Source organism: Mobula hypostoma, chromosome 29 (assembly GCF_963921235.1).
Source record: "Mobula hypostoma chromosome 29, sMobHyp1.1, whole genome shotgun sequence".
In the NCBI taxonomy this organism is placed as follows: domain Eukaryota; kingdom Metazoa; phylum Chordata; class Chondrichthyes; order Myliobatiformes; family Myliobatidae; genus Mobula; species Mobula hypostoma.
In genome coordinates, this window is record NC_086125.1 from 28841496 (window position 1) to 28862054 (window position 20559).

At 42.4% G+C, this 20559-nt stretch overlaps 1 protein-coding gene and 1 long non-coding RNA gene across 10 annotated transcripts in view; one reads left to right on the plus strand and one right to left on the minus strand.

Moving 5' to 3' along the window:
- LOC134339507 (nuclear factor 1 X-type-like) overlaps positions 1-20559 on the minus strand; it is a 423369-nt gene that overhangs the window by 400142 nt on the left and 2668 nt on the right. The gene's annotated exons all lie outside the window — the stretch shown is intronic.
- The window catches only part of LOC134339508 (uncharacterized), a 99477-nt gene that overhangs the window by 8547 nt on the left and 70371 nt on the right, over positions 1-20559 (plus strand). For 6 of the 7 annotated variants that reach the window (XR_010016417.1, XR_010016416.1, XR_010016415.1 and 3 more), the window contains one exon: positions 8907-8998. The exons of the other annotated variant lie outside the window; for it this stretch is intronic. This is a non-coding gene — a long non-coding RNA (uncharacterized LOC134339508). The remainder of the gene's footprint in view (positions 1-8906; positions 8999-20559) is intronic. 7 annotated transcript variants of the gene reach the window in all.

The following is a 20559-nucleotide window of genomic DNA, read 5'->3' on the forward strand; positions in this document are numbered from 1 at the left end:
ATCTGCCATTTTTCAGCCCATTTTTCCAGCTGGTCCAAGTCCCTCTGCAGGCTTTGAAAACCTTCCTCGCTGTCTACTACACCTCCAATCTTTGTATCATCAGCAAATTTGCTGATCCAATTTACCACATTATCATCCAGATCATTGATATAGATGACAAATAACAATGGACCCAGCACTGATCCCTGTGGCACACCACTAGTCACAGGCCTCCACTCGGAGAAGCAATTCTCTACTACCACTCTTTGGCTTCTTCCATTGAGCCAATGTCTAATCCAATTTACCACCTCTCCATGTACACCTAGCGACTGAATTACATGAAGAAATTACAGGTGGAAAGAGGAATGCCCCAAGGTGGAAGAGTCACCACACAGTGACTCTGCCAGGACCTATGGAGCACTCGCTATGTCACTCAGACCTTTCTGTCCGTGCACTGGGAGATGAGTTGAAAGATCACATTCTTTACAAATTAGCTGCCCACCTGCCATGTCAGGCACCCCCTATCCCATCTACAGCAGACCCACAATAGCGCTTTCAGTCACCTCAGAACCAAAGTGGACCCAAGTCATTCTCGATCCTCCCTCAGGAGGAGGAAGAGGGGCGCAGTTTGTTCAGGGACCTTTGTCTCAGAGATGCTGAATGAAGTCAGTTCACTCAAGTGGTCTAGTGAAAACACTAACAGTGAGTTAGAGCTTGGTGTTGTGAGCACACACACACACACACATGCAAGTGTTGTTCCAGAGCAGTATAGACTCACTGAGTTGTACAGCACCACAATCATGGCGAACTATTTATACCCTTGTCACTGATCCCATTTACCCACACATTAGGGCTAAATCCTATACTGTGCACTTTTAACTGTCTCTTAAGCTTTGACTATCTCTGATTCTACCATCTCCTCTGGCAGTGAGTTACAGATATCAACCACTCACTGTGCTAAAGAGAAATTGCCTCAAATGCCTCTCAGATCCCCTTACTCTCAGTTCAAGCCCATGCCCTTTTGTTTGTGTAAGTATTTAACTACCATGTAGAAAAGATTTTAGCTTTCCACCTCATCTATACCTCTCATAATCTTATATACCACCACCAATTCACCCCTCAGCCTCTTTCCCTCCTGGGAAAAGAAAGCCCAGTCTACAACTAAAATCCTTCAGCGTCCTGATGAATCTCCTCTGCACCCTCTCCAGCACAATCACATCCTTCTCTTGCATGGTGACCAGAACTGCATGCTGCACTCCAAGTGTGTCCGAAACAGTGTTTTGTGAAGTTGCAGGATAACACTTGAAGTACTGTGTTCAGTTCTGGTCACCACATTGTAGGGAAGTTGTGGAGGCTTTAGAGAGGGTGCAGGGAGATTCACCAGGATGCTGGCCAGGTTAGTGAGCTTGTCTTATGAGTAAAAGTTGAGTGAGCTTGGGTTTTTCTCTTTGCAGCGAAGAAGGATGAGAGGTGTATTAGATGATAAGAGGCATATTGCTGGTATCTTCCACAGTGAAGACAGATGCAAAATACTTGCAACACACACAAAATGCTGGAGGAACTCAGCAGGCCAGACAGCATCTATGGAAAAAAGTGCAGTCGGCACTCTGGGCCGAAATCCTTTGGCAGAATCCTGGCCTGCTGAGTTCCTCCAGCATTTTGTGTGTGTTGCTTGGATTCCCAGCATATGAAGATTTTCTCTTGTTTACAAAATACTGATTATGTTTGTCTGCCATTTTTTTCTCTCCCACTACTACCACTAAAGCATCACTTTCCAGCAGTCCAATTGTCCATTTTCATCTCATGTACTTTTTATATATCTGAAAAAATGTTTGCTATCGTCTTTTGTATGGCTAGATAGCTTACCTTCACGCTTCACCACTTCTCTCCTTATTGCTTTTTAGTTGCCTTCTGTTGGTTTTTTTAAAGCTTCCCACTAAGTTTTGCTATATTGTATGTCATTGCTATTGCTTTTCTGTTGTCTTTGACTTCCCTAGTAGTTTCATTCTCCCTTTAGAATGCTTCATCTTCAGGGTAAACCAATCTTGTTGGCAGTTGCTGTTTCCAAAGGGAAGAGACTATGTTGACTTTTTGATTTCATCGTGGGTTCTCCTCTTGACAAAATTAAACCTCTCAACTGTTTTTGAGACCTCAGCCCTTCACAATACTGATTAATTGCTTGTCAACATTGACATATGTTATTTGACCTTCTACGTGTTACCCACACGCTCAATTTGCTTCAGCAGCATACAACAAATGTACGTAAAAACTTACTGTATTCAAGCATTGTTAAACTAGCAGATATACAAAGAGGTCTACCAGTCTTTATATATTCCCTCATTATTGGCCTTTCATTTGGAGTCAATTGTTAAGGATGCGGTGATGGAGTACTTGGTGACACAGGACAAGATAGTACAAAGTCAGCATGGTTTCCTTCAGGGAAATTCCAGTCTGATGAACCTGTTGGAATTTTTTGAGGAGATTACAAGTAGGATAGATAAAGGGGATGTAGTGGATGTTGTCTGTTTGGACTTTCAGAAGGCCTTTGACAAGGTGCTACACATGAGGTTGCTTACCAAGTGTTCTGCAGGGGTCAGTGTTGGGACCACTTCTTTTTATGCTGTATATAAGTGATTTAGATGATGGAATAGATGGCTTTGTTGCCAAGTTTGCAGATGATACAAAGCTTGGTGGAGGGGCAGGTAGTGTTGAGGAAACAGGTAGGATGCAGAAGGACTTAGGCCGATTAGGGGAATGGGCAAGGAAGTGGCAAATGAAATGCAATGTTGGAAAACGCATGATCATGAACTTTGGTAGTAGAAATAAATGTGCGGACTATTTTCTAAACGGGGAGAAAATCCAAAAATCTGAGATGCAAAGGGACTTGAGAGTCCTTGTGCAGAATACCCTGAAGGTTAACTTACAGGTTGAGTCAGTGGTAAAGAAGGCAAATGCCACATTAGCATTCATTTCAAGAAGTCTAGAATACAAGAGCAGGGATGTGACGCTGAGGCTTTCTAAGGCACTGGTGAGGCCTCACCTTGGTATTGTGAACAGTTTTGGGCCCCTCATGTTAGAAACGATGTGCCAGCATTGGAGAGGGTCCAGGGGAGGTTCACAAGGATGATTCCAGGAATGAAAGGGTTATCATACAAGGAACATTTGATGCCTCTGGGTCTGTACTTGCTGGAATTCAGAAGGATGAGGGGGGGGATCTTATTGAGATCTTTCAAATGTTGAAAGGCCTAGACAGAGTAGATGTGGAAAGGATGTTGTCCATGGTGGGAGAGTCTAGGACAAGAGAGCACAGCCTCAGGGTAGAAGGGCCCCCTTTCAAAACTGAGATGCGAAGAAATTGCTTCAGCCAAAGGGTAGTGAATTTGTGGAATTTTTTGCACAATCTGGGGTTGAGGAGGAGAGAGAAAAAGGATCAGCCATGATTGGATGGCGAAGCAGACCATAAGACCATAAGATATAGGAGCAGAAGTAGGCCATTCAGCCCATCGAGTCTGCTCCACCATTCAGTCATGGGCTGATCAAATTCTTCCAGTCATCCCACTCTCTTGCTTTCTCCCCATACCCTTTGATGCCCTGGCTAATCAAGAACCTATCTACCTCCGCCTTAAATGCACCTAATGACTTGGCTTCCAAAGCCACCTGTGGCAACAAATTCCATAGATTTACCACTCATTGACTAAAGTAATTTTTCTGTACGTCAGTTCTAAATGGACGTCCTTCAATCCTAAAGTTGTACCTTCTTGTCCTGGAGTCCCCCACCATGGGAAGTAACTTTGCCATAAATAATCTGTTCAGGCCTTTTAACATTCGGAATGCTTCAATGAGGTTCCCCCCTCATTCTCCTGAACTCCAGGGAATACAGCCCAAGAGCTGCTAGCCGTTCCGCATATGGTAACCCTTTCATTCCTGGAATTATTCTCTTGAATCTTCTCTGAACCCCCTCCAATGTCAGTATATCCTTTCTAAAATAAGGAGCCCAGAACTGCACACAATACTCGAAGTGTGGTCTCATGTGTGCCTTATAGAGCCTCAACATCACATCCCTGCTCTTATATTCTCTAACTCTAGAAATGAATGCCAACATTGCATTCGTCTTCTTCACAACCGACTCAACCAGGAGGCTAATCTTTAGGGTATCCTGCACAAGAACTCTCAAGTCCCTTTGCATCTCTGAATTTTGAATTCTCTCCCCATCTAAATAATAGTCTGCTGGTTTATTTCTTCCACCAAAGTGCGAGGAATGCCCCACACAGACTTCCAATCTGCACCTTGTAAGGCATGAAAATGCCCGACACAGGCCTCTCATGGTCTGAGTCGATGTTCCCTCCCCAAAGTGCATGACCATACATTTTCTAACATTGTATTTCATTTCTCACTTCTTTGCACATTCTCCTAAATGATCTAAGTCTCTCTGCAGGCTCTCTGGTTCCTCAACACTACCCGCTCCTCCACCTATCTTTGTACCTTCATCAAATTTAGCCAGAAATCCATTAATCCCATAGACAAGTCATTGACATACATCGTACAAAGCAGCGGTTCCAACACCGACCCCCTGTGGAACTCCACCGGTAACCGGCAGCCAGCCAGAATAGGATCCCTTTATTCCCATTCTCTGTTTTCTGCCGATCAGCCAATGCTCACCCATGCTAGTAACTCCCCTGTAATTCCATGGGCACTTATCTTGCTAAGCAGCCTCATGTGTGGCACTTTGTCAAAGGCCTTCTGAATATCCAAATATACCACATCTACTGCATCACCTTTGTCTAACGTGCTTGTATTTTCCTCAAAAAATTGCAGTAGGTTAGTCAGGCAGGATTTTCCTTTTAGGAAACCATGCTGGCTTTGGCGGATTTTGTCATGTGCCTCCAGGTACTCCGTAATCTCATCCCTAACAATCGATTTCAACAACTTCCCAACCACTGATGTCAGGCTAACAGGTCTATAGTTTTCCTTCCGCTGCCTCCCACCCTTCTTAAATAGCATAGTAACATCTGCAATTTTCCAGTCATCCGGTACAATGCCAGAATCTATCGATTCTTGAAAGATCATTGTTAGTGCCTCCACAATCTCTCCAGCTACTTCCTTCAGAACCCAAGGATGCATTCTATCAGGTCCAGGAGATTTATCCACCCTCAGACCATTAAGCTTCCTGAGCACCTTCTCAGCCGTAATTTTCACTGCACCTACTTCATTTCCCTGACACACTTGGAAGTCCAGTATACTGCAGGTGTCTTCCACTGTGAAGACTAATGCAAGATACGCATTCAGTTCCTCTGCCATCTCTGCGTCCCTCATTACAATATATCCAGCGTCATTTTCTATTGGTCTTATATCTACCCTCAGCTCTCTTTTACCCTTTATGTACTTAAAAAAGCTTTTAGTATCTTCTTTGATATTAATTGCCAGCTTCCTTTCATAATTCATCTTTTATTTCTTAATGACCTTCTTAGTTTCCTTCTGCAAGTTTTTAAAAGCTTCCCAATCCTCTGTCTTCCCACTAGCTCTGGCTTCTTTGTATGCCCTCTCTTTTACACTTACTATGGATCTGACTTCACTTGTCAGCCATGGTAGTGTACTTCTTCCATTCAAAAATTTCTTCTTATTTGGAATATATCTGTTTTGCACATCCCTCATTTTTTGCAGAAACTCCAGCCACTGCTGCTCTGCTGTCCTTCCTGGTAGTGACCATTTCCAGTCAACTTTGGGCAGTTCCTCTCTCATACCATTGTAATTTCAGACTTGATGGGCCAGATGGCCTAATTCTGCTCCTATGTCTTATGGTCTTCATTCATATCATACCATCTTAAAATATTTTGTGTTGGATGCATATAGAGAGACTAGTTGTCTATAGTCTGGGCACAGTGGTCTTGTTAATAATGAAAAGTGACTTTGTTTGTTGGAATATTGTTTTGATTGCCACAATTCAGGGCAGCACAGTAGCCTAACACCTTACAGCACCAACAGCTGGGTTTCAGTTCCCAATGCTGTGTTTAAGGAGCTTGTACATTCTCCCCTTGACTGTTTGGATTTCCTCCAAGTGTTCTGGCTTTCTCCCACATTCCAAAGGCAGGTTAGGATTAGTAACTTGTGGGCATGCTATGTTGGTTCCAGAATTATGGCAATACTGGCAGGCTGCTCCCAGCACAACCTCAAACTGTGTTGGTCATTGACACCAATGGCCCATTTCACTCTATGTTTCAACAAATAAAACTAATCTTTAATCTTTATCTCTTTAATTCAGGGATGTTGCGGATGTGGTGGTCATTTTTACTGGAATGTTTCTGAGGGTATTTAGTTCCAGTATTGGACTAGAGAACCTGAGGTTGGAGCTATGAAGGCAAATATACAGGAACAGGCCCTTTAGCCTACTGAGTCTACACTAACTATGAACTCCCCACGTACACTGATACAACACTAATCCCATTTTATTCTCCCCACATACTTGGAGCAAGGGGAGCTATGAGGAAATATGATGGTGGTGCCAATGATCATATCTGGTTTAGAGAAGGTGGAATCGAGGAAAGAGGATGTCGGGGAACTGGGGGTGCAGATTCAAGGTGATGAAAAAAGATACAAGATGGTTGCAAAGTAAAGCTTTTTTAATGTGCCCTGTAACTATGATGTGGAGCTCAATGTCTGTGGAAGTCAAGTCAATCAGGACATTTAGAAGGGAATTTGGTCAGGGTAATGGGTCAAACATTGCTTCTTTGTCTGCACAACCTTTGTCACAAAGGAGAGAAGTAGAATAGAAGGAAACTTACAATCGTGTGCAAAAGGCTGAAGAGTCAGAAAGTGGTCAGTCCAGCTCAGGCTAAGTCCTCCCCATCATTGAGCACATTTACATGTCACACTGCCAAGGAAAGCAGCTGATATTATCACCATCCAGTCTACGCTCTCTTCTCACTACTACCATCGGGAAGGAGCTTTTGGAGCTTCAGATCCCATGCCAACTGTCATTACCCTTCAACCATGAAGCTCCTGAACCAACATGGATAACCTTGCTCACCTCAACACTGAGTTCATTCCACAACCAACAGACTCACTTTAAAAGACTCTGCAACTTATGTTTCAGTATTATATTTTTTTAAATTTGCACAATTTATCTTCTTTTATACATTGGTTGTTGTCAGTCTTTATGTATGGTTTTTCACAAGTTCCATTGTATTACTTTATTTTTCTGTAAGTGTCTGCAGGAAAATGAATTTCAAGTTAGTATATGGTGACATGAATGTACTTGGATGATAAATATGCTTAGACTTTGAAAGCTTGCTACAGTTGTACACCTGTTACACACTGTACCTCAAACATTACACTCAGATTCAGTCGACCGATCATCTTATTGAGTTACGGAGACAGGCTCTTCAATCCAACTGATCCATGCTGATCAAGATGCCCACCTAAACCTGTCACATTTTCCTGTGTTTGACCCATATCCCTCTAAACATTTCCCATCCATGTACCTGACCAAGTGCCTTTAAAATTGCATGTGTGCCTGCCTCAGCCACTTTCTATATGCAGACCACCCTCTGAATGAAGAAGTTGCCACTCAGCGTTTTACTAAATCCTTCACCTCTCACTTTTAAACCTACTGTGTGCCCGCTAGCTTTTGTTTCCATTGCCACTGTGGGCATTCACCTTATCTATAGCCCTCATGATTTTGTACACCTCTATAAGGTCATCCTTCAGTCTCCTGCAGTCCAAGGAATAAAGTCCAACCTCTCTCTGTGACTCGGGCCCTTGAGACCTGACAACATCCTCCTAAATCTTCTAACTGAGATTCCACATGGGCTTCTCCTACTCATGTTCTTGTCCTGAGGTACTTATTCACTCTTAAATATTATTTTAGAGGGCTGTTAACAGCTGAATTCACAGTAGATTCAGGCAGATGCCACTGCTGGGACGGTGATTTCAAATTCTCAAACACTACAGATCAGAGAGGAATTGGTTATTGGATGTTTACTTCACGGTTAATATGGACATGGTGGACTGGAGGGCCTAGTGCCTCACTTTATAAACCTGCTCTACACAAGCCAAAACCTATCCCCAAAATGTGAACATTTATCTGAGGTTTTCGAAAAATCTTCCAAGTTCAATGTGAATTTATTATCAAAGTGTGTTTACTGAGATTCATTTTCCTGCAGAGAAAACAGAGAAATATAATATAATCAACAAAAAATGGTAAACTACGCACAAAGACTGACAAACAACCGATTTGCAAAAGAATAAATAAATAGATAGATAGATATATGATAATGTGATAAGTGTATCTGTAGGTTGTGGAATCAGTTCAGAATTAGAGTTCAGGTGAGTGAAGTTATCCATGCTGGTTCCAGAGCCTAATGGTTGATAATGCGTAATAATTGTTCCTGAACCCGGTGGTGTGGGACCGAAGGCTCTTATACCTCCTTCCCGATGGCAGCGGCGAGAAGAGAGCATTGCCTGGATGATAGGAGTCTTTGATGATGCAAGTTTTATCTAGGCTTTAGTGAAATAAGTTAGTCGCACTCGGTCTGAGATATGGTCATTTGGGTTCCTAATTCAAAATCACAGCCACCTCTTGCTGATGGTGCTTTAATATATATGGATGTCCTGTGCCTTTAAAAACTTCCACTGCCAACCTGGAAAGTCTGACAAAAGGAAACCCTTGCCATTTCTAATCAGGCTGTTTGAGATTACCTCATCGCATCCAGTTACCCGTGTGTCAGGCTGAATTTGTTAATATACAGAATTTACTATTGAAATTACTGCCACAGCATTCACTGGGGGATCACAGGCACCAGCTGCCCTGGGTCAGCTGGTTGGATATCAGGGAACCTCTCTGGTGCTGAGCAGTCCTGGGTAGCAGTGTGTTTTTGCCTGTTCACAGTGTATTGTTCACCCATTAACAGCTTCACCCCCTCTATTCCTAGATTCTAACACGCGCCACCTCCCCCCCACCCGACCTTACAAGGATGCTGAAATTCCTCAAGAAAGAAGTCACATCAGTCAACAATGCCAAAAGGTAGCTGTGCTTTCATTTAAGAGCAAACCGACAGGTGTGTGATTGACTTCTCGGGATGCATTGTCGACTGGCTCAGAAGAGCAAGTTGTTGGCACAAGTGTTTCTCACTGGCATCACTGAGAAATGCTATTTCTGTCCGGAAGCCCCTTTTAAGGAGGGTGTGCGCGCGCGCGTGTGTGTGTGTGTGTGTGTGTGTGTGTGTGTGTGTGTGTGTGTGTGTGTGTGTGTCTCTCTCTCTCTGTCTGTCTGTGTGTGTGGTCTGTGTGTATTTGCTGTACGTGTGTATATATACATATACGATATGTTGATATGTAGGTGTGTGCCTGTGCTGTATGTGCATGTAAGATTATGTACTTGTGTTATCTAAATGTGTATGTCTGTATATCCATTAATGTCTATATATAAATGTGTATATCTCAGTATGTCTATATGCAGTATGTGTGCACGCATATGTATGTCCGTGTGTGTGTATGCATGTTGCTCTGTGTGTGTTGTTGTTGTATGTGTGTCTGCCTGTGTATAAATATGCATATCTCAGTATGTGTGTGTATGCGTATGTATGTATGTATGTCTGTGTGTGTGGTGTCCCTGTGAGTGTGTGTGTGTGTGTGTGTGTGTGTGTGTGTGTGTGTGTGTGTGTGTCTGTGCCATTACAGATTTGCTTTTGTTAGCATGATAACATTTAAACAGATGGTCAGAATGCCTCCACGTTCTGTAATGCAGTATGGATCAGGGTGGAGATGATGTGATTAGATTCTATCGCATTTGCATTCGGTTCTGGCTGATGCAGTCTTCCTCCTTTTCTAAGAGACGTGTTGTGCCGACCCTGACTTTACCTTCTGGTGCATCGCATTTTGCTGACGCTTGTCGTTGAGGGTGCTGTGGCCGGACCCGGCTGGATTTGTGGGTGGCACGGCAGATGGCACCCGAGGGACCCTGTGGCGGGAAGTTGGGAAGGTGGGGAGAGTGGTGGAGGAAAGGAAGGAGAGAAATTGGTAGGCCTACTCCTGTCCTCCCACATATTGTACACTGTGTGTGTTTGCTAAGTGTGATTTGCTATTGAGAAGCCTGCAGTTGAAATGTCCATTTTGGCCTTGAGCCGGCCGACAGTCAGAGCCAGCATGCACGAATCTAAAATGGCACTGCTGATGATTGGGCAGTGTATGGGGGAGAGGGGACCATGGATACACAGATCAGGGAGCCCGCCCCCTGTCACTTGCTGCTGCCCATCCATCAATCCTCAATTACAACCTGGTCTTCGAGAAAATGGCCATTCAATTCTAGAGGGTGGCGGGATGTGGAATCTCAGAGTGAACGCCAGCTTCACTCTCTTCCACTGCACTGCTCATCTCTGGACACTGGTCAGAGAGTTGTTGGAAAAGGTTTCCCCAAAAACATTCAATGGAAAAGATCATGAGTTACTTTGTGTGTTAAGAGATTTAGAAGAGAGCTGTGAGAGACAAGAAAGGAATAACAGGATAATTGCTGCTGCTAATGTGTTGGAGAGGGAGGGGGGCTTTGTGGTTCTTATGATTTTTCTGTTATTCATTCTTTGGGCTCTTCTGTTTTGTGGATGTCTGCAGAGAGTAAGTATTTCTGGCTGCATAGTCTATACATTCTCTGATTTTCAATGGAACCATTGAAATTACTGGTATACAGTCACTTTCTCCATGTGACAGCTCTTCATTACTAATTGGAGTCAAGAAATCAAGAGGACATTGCAAAAATGTCCCTTAAGATGAATATTAGTGAAATACACAGAACATAGATCATTACAGCACAGTACAGGCCTTTTGGCCCATGATGCTGTCAACACGTTAAACTACTCTAAGGTCAATCTAACCCTTCCCTTCCACATAGCCTTCCATTTTTCTACCATCCATGTGCCCATCTAAGAGTCTTTTAAATATCCCTCATGTATCAGTATTAATCAGTAGTATTTTAAGACAATTTTAAATTTAAATTATTTCAAAACAGAACACAGAACTGTTTGGATTAAGCAGCAGTTCTTTGGTTTAAAGCTGCTGGTAGAGGCAATATTGGTGAGTCCACCCAGCTCTGTAGGCCACAAGGGCTCTGTTGACCTGTCCTCAGTAGTTAGAATGCAAATTGAGCATTAGAACACAGAACACAGAACACAGAATACAGAATACAGAATACAGAATACAGAACACAGAACATAGAGCATAGAACACTAACATAAAACATAGAACACAGAACACAGAACATAGAACATAGAACACAGAACACAGAACACAGAACACAGAGCATAGAACACAATACATAAAACATAGAACACAGAACACAGAACACAAAACATAATACATAGAACATAGGACACAGAACACAGAACATAGAACATAATACACAGAACACAAAATATAATACATAGAACATAGGACACAAAACACAGAACATAGAACATAGAACACAGAACATAAAACATAGAACACAGAACACAGAACACAAAACATAATACATAGAACATAGGACACAGAATACATAGAACACAGAACATAATACATGGAACATAGAACATAGAATGCGGAACATAGAACACAGAACATTGAATACAGAACATAGAACATAGAACACAGAACTTAGAACAGTGCAGGTCCTTCGTCCATCAATGTTGTGCCGACTTATTAATCTACTCCGAGATCAACCTAAGACTTCCTTCCCAGACCCACATAGCCCTTCATTTCTCTTTAATCTATGTGCCTGTTTCAAAGCCCCATAAATTTCCTTCATGTGTCAGCTGATGAATTTTAATACATTCAATAATATTTTAAACCAACTCTAAATGTAAAATATTTGAACTTAGAACACAGAACAATGCAGCACAATCCAGGTAGCATCCTGGTAACCCTCCTCTGCACTCTCTCTAAAGCTTCCGCATCCTTCCTACAATGAGGCAACCAGAAATGAACATAATGCACTTAAGTGTGAGCTGCAAAATTTGCCCAATCCCCCAACTAATGAAGGTCAACACATTGTATCTAATAAAAAATGACTATAATTGTATCATAGAGAGCAGAAGAAATATATTTTAAAATAAACACAGTAGGATTTATCTCCTCCACTGCTGATCAACACAAACAGCACTCTGTAAAGTCACCTGTATAACATTGCAGGTCAGTGCACACTGTCCATGGAGAGGTCTCAGCTCTTGCATTTGTGTTACCCCAAATCTCTTCCACCCACAATGAAGAAGGCCCAATATCATGAGTAGGTATCCAGTGGAGGCAAGGGTGGTCTGTTTGTGGGGTTTGGCATCCCCTGCACCAGTTCAAGAGGTCAGCAAAGTAAGAGCTACTGAGGGAACCAACTCAGGGGTGTTTAAAGAGGAGGGTGGTGAGGTCAGCAGACAATTTTAAAACAGGGAAATTAACATAGAACATAACAGCACAGTATAGGCCCTTAAGCCAATGATGTTGTGCCAACCTTTTAACCTACTATAATATCAATCTAACCCTTCCTTCTACATAGCCCTAAGAGTTTTTTAAATGTCCTTAATGTATCTGCCACAAGGGATCAGTTGACCTGTTCTCAGTACTGAGCATTAGAACATAGAACATAGAACCATACAGCATAGTACAGACTGTTTGGCCCACCACATGGTGCTGACCTTTTAACCTACTCTAAGATCAATCTAACCTTTCACTCCTACATAGTTCTCAATTTTTTTTTCATCTATATGCTTATCCAAGAATCTCTTAAACGTCCCTAATGTACATATTTGCCTCTGCCACCACTCTCTGTGTAAAGAACTTATCTCTGACATCCCTCCCTGTACTTTCCACTAAACATATTAAAATTACCACATCTCTGGGTAAAACACTTAACTCTGACATTTCTGCTGACCTTTTCCGATCTCTGCCCTGGGAAAAAGTCCACTCAGTTGATGCCTCTTATCACCCTGAATACCTGTATCAAGTCACCTGTCATTGTTCTCTCCAAATAGAAAAGCCCTAGCTCAATCAACCTATCTTCATAAGACATGCCCTCGAGTTGAGGCAGGATCCTGGTAAATCTCTTCTGTATCCTCTCTAAAGTTTAGGAAAATCTCCAATAAATGTTCATTGGTATTTATCGCAGAATCATTCTATTCAGCACACAGAGAAACCATTCAATGCATTGTGTCCATTCAAGCTCCTCGTCAAATCCACTCATTTGGCCCACTCTCTGGTCTCTGTCCATTGCCTCAATTCATTCCTTCACTCTATATTTACCATTTATCATTCACCATTGAGCACATTTACAAGAACTGCTGCCACATGAAAGCAGCGTATATCATCAAGGACCCCCACCATCCCGGCCGTGCTCTCTTTTCACTACTACCATCGGCAGGAGTTACAGGAGCCTTCGTCCCATACCACCAGGTTCAGGAACAGTCATTACTCTACAGACTTCAGGTCCCTGAACCTGAATGGATGAGTTCACTCAGCCCAACTTTGAAATTATTCCACAACCTACAGACTCACAATGACACTACAAATCATGTTCTCTGTCTTACTTATTTTGTTTATTTGCACAGTCTTCTTTTGCATTTAATATCAATTCTACTGTTTTTTTTATTTTCCACAAATATACCTGCAACAAAAATGAATCTTAAGGTAGTATATGGTGACCAACTGTATACAGACTGTGTGCACTTTCATATTAAATTTACTTTGATTTTGATCTAATTCATTTGGATGGTCACAATAGAGCCTACCTCCATTGCATCCAAGGGCAGTGTGATCCAGGTTCCAATCTCACACTGCGTAAGAAGTGTTTCCATATTTTAGTTTATACCTCTGATGGTGATTCATCTGCCAAGGAGAAAATCTCTCCCCCTCCACTGTGCAAGCTCACCACCATTTTATGTACCATCACATCTCACCTCAGTCTTCTCCAACCCATTCTTGTAACGTATCCCTCTTCTCAGGAACTACAGTTGCCTTGTCCCTGGATAATTTGTTGATTTTCCCAATTTAATTTCAAGTGAAACTGTTCAAACATTCAATGATCTACGATAAAACTACAGTGATGGAAATATAACAAGGCTTCTAACCATGAATCGCTCCTGAGATCCCTAATTAAACAATTTTGAGAAACAGTTTGAGCCTTTGAGCAAGAGTGTAAGTTCTGGTCTGGATATATAACATGCAGTAGTCACTGTAATGACCTGTACACAGACACAGTAAGTGCGGCACTGATCATTTATCAGTATGTTATTCCAGGCGATGTTTACTGTTCTCAGCCTTCAGCTTATTACATTAATCAGGATCTTACTTCCAGAAAATCAGTAAACATACAGACATACACACAGGCATAGATACATCAACACAGACACACACACACACACACACACACACACACACACACACACACGCGCGCAAACATATATACGCACAGACGCACACACACACACACAAACATATACAGAATATATAGAAAACCCTACAGCACAATACAGGCCCTTCGGCCCACAATGCTGTGCCAAGCATGTACTTACTTTAGAAATTACCTAGGGTTACCTATAACCCTCTATTTTCCCAAGCTCCATGTACCTATCCAGGAGTCTCTTAAAAGACCCTATCATGTCCGCCTCCATCACCATCGCCGGCAGCCCATTCCACGTACTCACCACTCTCTATGTAAAAAACTTACCCCTGGCATCTCCTCCATACTTTCTTTCAAGTACTTTAAAACTGTGCCCTCTTGTGTTAGCCATTTCAGCCCTGGGATAAAGCCTTTGACTATCCACATGATCAACACCTCTCATCATCTTACACACCTCTATCAGGTCACCTTTCATCCTCCGTTGCTACAAGGAGAAAAGGCCGAGTTCTCTCAACCTATTCTCATGAAGCATGGTCCCCAATCCAGGCAACATCCTTGTTAATCTCCTCTGCACCCTTTCTATAGTTTCCACATCCTTCCTGTAGTGAGGTGACCAGAACTGAACACAGTACTCCAAGTGGGATCTGACCAGGGTCCTACTTAACTGTAACATTACTTCTCGGTTGTTAAACTCAATCCCACGGTTGATGAAGACCAATACACCGTATGCTTTCTTAACCACAGAGTCAACCTGCGCAGCAGCTTTGGGTGTCCTAAGGACTCAGACCCCAAGATCCCTCTGATCCTACATACTGCCAAGAGTCTTACTATTAGTACTATATTCTGCCATCATATTTGACCTACCAAAATGAACCAGCTCACACTTAATTGAATTGAACTCCATCTGCCACTTCTCAGCCCAGTTTTGCATCCTATTGATGTCCCACTGTAACCTCAAACACAATCACACACACACACACACACAAACACAAATACGGGCAAATATATATATACACACGTACACACACGCTCAGTTCAACTAAATAGCCACATGACATTGAAACATTTTCAATGCATATCTGTGCAAAGGGAAAATCTGCTTCCTTCAACAGCAGGCCATCGTCATGCCTTTGCCCCGCCTCCCATTCTCCTTACAACAGATCCATAATGGCATGAGTTGTAGTGAGTACCAGTAAATGTTGCAAAGCTGACCCATTCATTATGGGCAGCACTGGAACTAGTGTCAACCGAACCTAAGCTACCTCAGTCTAAGAGCTTCTGACAGTGCTCTTACAACACGTCACCTCATTGCACTCACGTGTCAGCTTCCTTTGATCTGATTATTCCCCCAACTGCAGTTTAACACAGGCTGGTAGGCGAGAACTATTCCCAAAATGCAACATAAATGCCCATTTCTGGATGGGCTAATATCCATCATGGGCAACAGCCTCCCCATCTTCGAGAACATCTTCGGTAGGCGTTGCCTCAAAAAGGCAGTCTCTATCAACCAGGACATGTCCTCCTCTCATTGCTACCATCAGGGAGGAGGTACAGGAGTCTGAAGATACACACTCAGTGCTTTAGGAACAGCTTCTTCCCCTCCACCATCAGATTTCTGAACGGTCCATGAACACTATGCCACTATTTCTGCACTACTTGTCATTACATACATAATTTATTTATGTGTGTGTGTGTGTATGTATATGTATATATATGTATGTGTATATGTATGTATATACATCAAGGCATCCGTTAGTCTTGCAAGACCATGGATCTGTGCCTGGAAAGTCTTCACTCTCCAGGGCGCAGGCCTGGGCAAGGTTGTATGGAAGACCGGCAGTTGCCCATGCTGCAAGTCTCCCCTCTCCACAACACCGATGTTGTCCAAGGGAAGGGCATTAGGACCCACACAACTTGGCACCAGTGTCATCGCAGAGCAATGTGTGATTAAGTGCCTTGCTCAAAGACACAACACGTTGCCTCGGCTGGGGCTCGAACTCACGACCTTCAGGTCGCTAGTCGAATGCCTTAACCACTTGGCCACGAGCTCACACACACACACACACACACACACACACACACACACACGCACACACACACACACACACACATATATATATATATCATATACGTTTCTTATTGCAACCTATTGTAATTTTTATGTGTTCTATTTTACTGCTGGTGCAAATCTACAAATTTCATGACATATGTCAGTGATAATAAACCTGATTCTGATTCTAATAATAATATTATACATATGTGAAATATTAATTGCTGTTATATTTATTGTACCAGTATTGCAGCAATTTCATTACTAAATTGGTGAAATTGATCAATTATTTAAAGGATAGGAATGTGAGAGACATAGCAAGAGAGGAATGTTCGTGGCGTTCAGCATTTTTGAAAGTGAATAAATTGTCACACCCTGATGAAATATTTTCCCTGGACTGCCAAACAAGAAAGGGAGGAAATAGCAGATGTTGTGACCATCGGTTTTCAGTATTCGCTGGCTACAGGAATGGTGCCAGAAATTGCTAATGGAGCTCTGCTAACGTAATGCTGTTGTTTAAAAAGAATGAGATGAACGGGTCATTATAAGCCGTTAGTTTAACTCCAGTGGTAAGCAAATTACTGGAATCAATACAGAGGGACACCTTAAACCTCTTTTTAGAAAGACACGGATGGATTTGCTTTGGAAAGATTGTCCTTGACCAATGATAGAATTTTTTGAAGAGGTAACAGGAAAGGACAGAGTGTCTGATGTAATCGACTTGGATTTTGGCAAAGCTTTCAACAAATTCATACATGCCAGGCAAAGAAGTAAAAGCCCATAGGATCCAAGGGAGAGAGACAACAGCAATCTGGAATTTATAATGAAGTATATAATTCTGGAATTGATATCAATCTGGAATCAATATCAATCAGAACAAATTGATATTATTCTGGTGTTAATGTCAATCTGAAATTGCTAATGAAGAATATCATTCTGGAATCAATATTAATCTGGAATTGATAATGAAGGCTAGAATTATAGGATACTCAAGAAAATTAAAACTGGATTGAGTAGAGTCTGTGTATTTTGTGAGAAAACCCTAAATGACAAAACTACCAGAGGATGAGTATGTTAAGGGAGATACGGAACCAGTGGAGGTGATGTATTTTGGTTTTTTGAAGGCTTCCGAAAAAGTGCCACTCAGAAAATTGGTCAACAAGGTAGAGCACGTGAAATTCTGGACCATTTATTGTGTGGATTCAGAGTTGGTTATCGGCTGGAAATTAAAGAGTGGGAACAATGGGTAGTGCTCAGATCAGCAGGCTATAATGGGCTACCACTGGGTTCATTGAACTTAGCACACTTTATACTTGCCTGAATGGAGCAAAAGATATATTTCCATATTTGCTGGTGACAGTAAACAAGTTAGGATTGTGAGCAGAAAGGCCCCAAGGAAATACAGGGGAGCTGTGAGTTACTGAGGACATGAAAGCTAATGTGAAAGTGATCCACATTGGTGAACAGAACAGAAAAAGAATTTTTGTTTAATGATGACAGATTAGCGAATGTTGATACTCTCAGGGACCTAGCTGTACATGTGCACAAAGCATTGAAGACTAACATAGCCAACAGTCAGTTCTGAAGACAACATTGGCTTTCATGTGAGAGGGTTTGAATACTGAAGAATATATGTCTTACTGCAATTGTAAAGGTGTACTGTTGTCTGTTTCAATTTCCTCGCCGAGGAAAAGTATCTATTAGCCATGGAGGCAGTGCAGTTGAGAATCATCAGAGTGCTTCCAGTTTGCTGTGTGAGGAGACACTGTGTAAACTACACCTGCAAGACTCATTATGGTGGCATACAAAGTCACCAAGTGTAGCAGGAAACTGAAAATTGGGAAAACCTTAAACAGTATCAAAGTACCGCTAGGCAAGCAATAAGGGAAACTAGATTATGGAAGTAAACTAGCTCAAAACATAAAACCAAGGAATGTGTTTCCTCTGACAGAGAGTCTAGAACCTAGACTGAGAGCCCTAGGTCAAGACATAGAGTTTTTAAGTTTGAAGTAATAAGAGATTTCTTCACCCAGTCATTAAGCTTTGTAAAACTCAAGGCTGTGGAGACTCTGGCTATACAGCTCTATTGAAGTGGAGGACAATCAGTTTCTGGAACTTAGTGGAGGCCTGGGATATGGAGATCATGGTAGGAGACAGAACTGAGGGTGAAGGCGTCATCTTAATGAGCTGATGGACAGGCCTGAAGATGTGGAGAATCCACTGCTACATAGGAAGGAAGGATGAGATTGATCTTGGAGTAGGTTAAAAGTCAGTACAACATTGTTGGCCGAAAGGCCTGTACTGTTCTGTAATGTTCAATGTTCTGCGTAGTATGTATTAAAGAATTAGACTTAAATGTAGGGATAAACAAAAGAAGTTTTGGACAATACAAAAACCAATTGTGTGGTTGACAGTAAAGACAAAACCCTTAAGCTTCAGGAGATGTAGATGTCCAGATACCTTGGTACGGAGCAGGGAAAAAACAGTAAATAGAAAGAACATGAGTGGTATGGAGAGCCAGAGGGTTTGGATCCTTAAAGGTCACAAAACATATTGATAATGAGGATAAAAAGTCATGCTAAATGGATTATTTATTAGTTAAAGTGCTGGATATAAGAACAGGGATTTTGTGCTAGAGCTGTGTTCAACAGAATCAGGTCTATTATCACTGACATATATCATGAAATGTGTTGTTTTGTGGCAGCAGTACAGTGCAATGCATAAAATAGACTATAAATTACAATAGGATATATATGTGTGTGTGTATATATATATATTTAAACAAGTAGTGCAAAAGAGAGCAAGAATAGCAAGATAGTCTTCAGGAATGTTCAGAAATCTGAATGTGGAGGGGGGTAAGCTGTTCCCAAAATGTTGAGTGTGTGTATTCACTCTTCTGTACCTCCTCCCTGATGGCAGTAATGAGAAGAGGACATATCCTTGATCATGGATGCTGCCTTTTGAAGTTGTCCTCAGTGGAGGGCAAGTTAGTGCCCACGATGGAGCTGGCTGAATTTACTATCCCCTGCAGCATTTTCTGATCCTATTCATTGATGTAACCAAATAGAATGTTCTCCATAGTGTATCTGTAGAAATTTGCTAGAACACTAATTAGTCCAGAGCTTGCTGGTTGAGTTCTGGTCAGCGCAGTAGAGGAAAGATGGGATTGCACTGGAGAAGGTGCAGAGATAATTTACCAGAAATTTAATGAGGAAGATTGAAGGGATGAGGTGGGGGAGTGGTTGAGGTAAACCAAAGGAGCAGGGGTTTAGAGGTGTCAGACATCTGGAGGCCTGGATGAATAACAGCTATCTGAACCTTCACAGAGGGCTTAAAAGACAGACAAAACATGTAACTAGTAAGGGGATTAGAAGGTAAATGGGGAGGTATTTACGCTGGGCACGGGGAGGGGTCCCAGATGGCTGCAAGGATGGGTAGTGGAGACGAGGCCCTCCGTACACGGAAACTTTAGACTCTACGGTGTAGAGCGAGAGGGGGCCGGGTGCAGGGATGGGAGTTTGTCTCAATGCGGTGTCTGAGAAAGCGTGTGGGTGCTACCCCTGATCAGCTGGGATATGGAGCATGAGACTCAGGAAATCACACGGAACTGCAAACATCTCTAGCTTGTCCACTGCCTACAGTTCATGTCACCGCATTTCAGGATAGACATGATCCTGTTTGAGAGGACTTTGCCAGGATGATAGATTAGCCAGGAGGAAAGGTTGGGTTCTGCCACAGACCCGATGGGCCAAATTAACGGTTTTTCTGTCGCGAATTTTCGATGCTTGGCCTGATCGACAGAACGGCTGGAAAGGGACACTGATGTGCCATTTACCCTTGTATCGTAAATCACGAAACAGTCCTGCGAGTCTAGCTTTTTCCTGACACAAGTTACACGTCAGAAAAATTATATCTAACACCCCCCCTCCCCTACACACACACCTCCTTCCCTCCCCTCACTTTCTCTGTCAGCCTCGGAAAATAGCCTGGGTCCGTTCAAACCCCACCCCCCTCCAATAACAAACAAACTTTACTGTGGCAAAATAAAATCAAAACACTGCGGCAAGCGTCTGGACATCAGTGTCAGACAGAAGCAATTATTATTTTTTTGTCAACATTGCTATAGGGATTTTAAAATGTATTGCAAGTCCTATGGCGTGAAGTGTAGGGGTGTATGTGACAA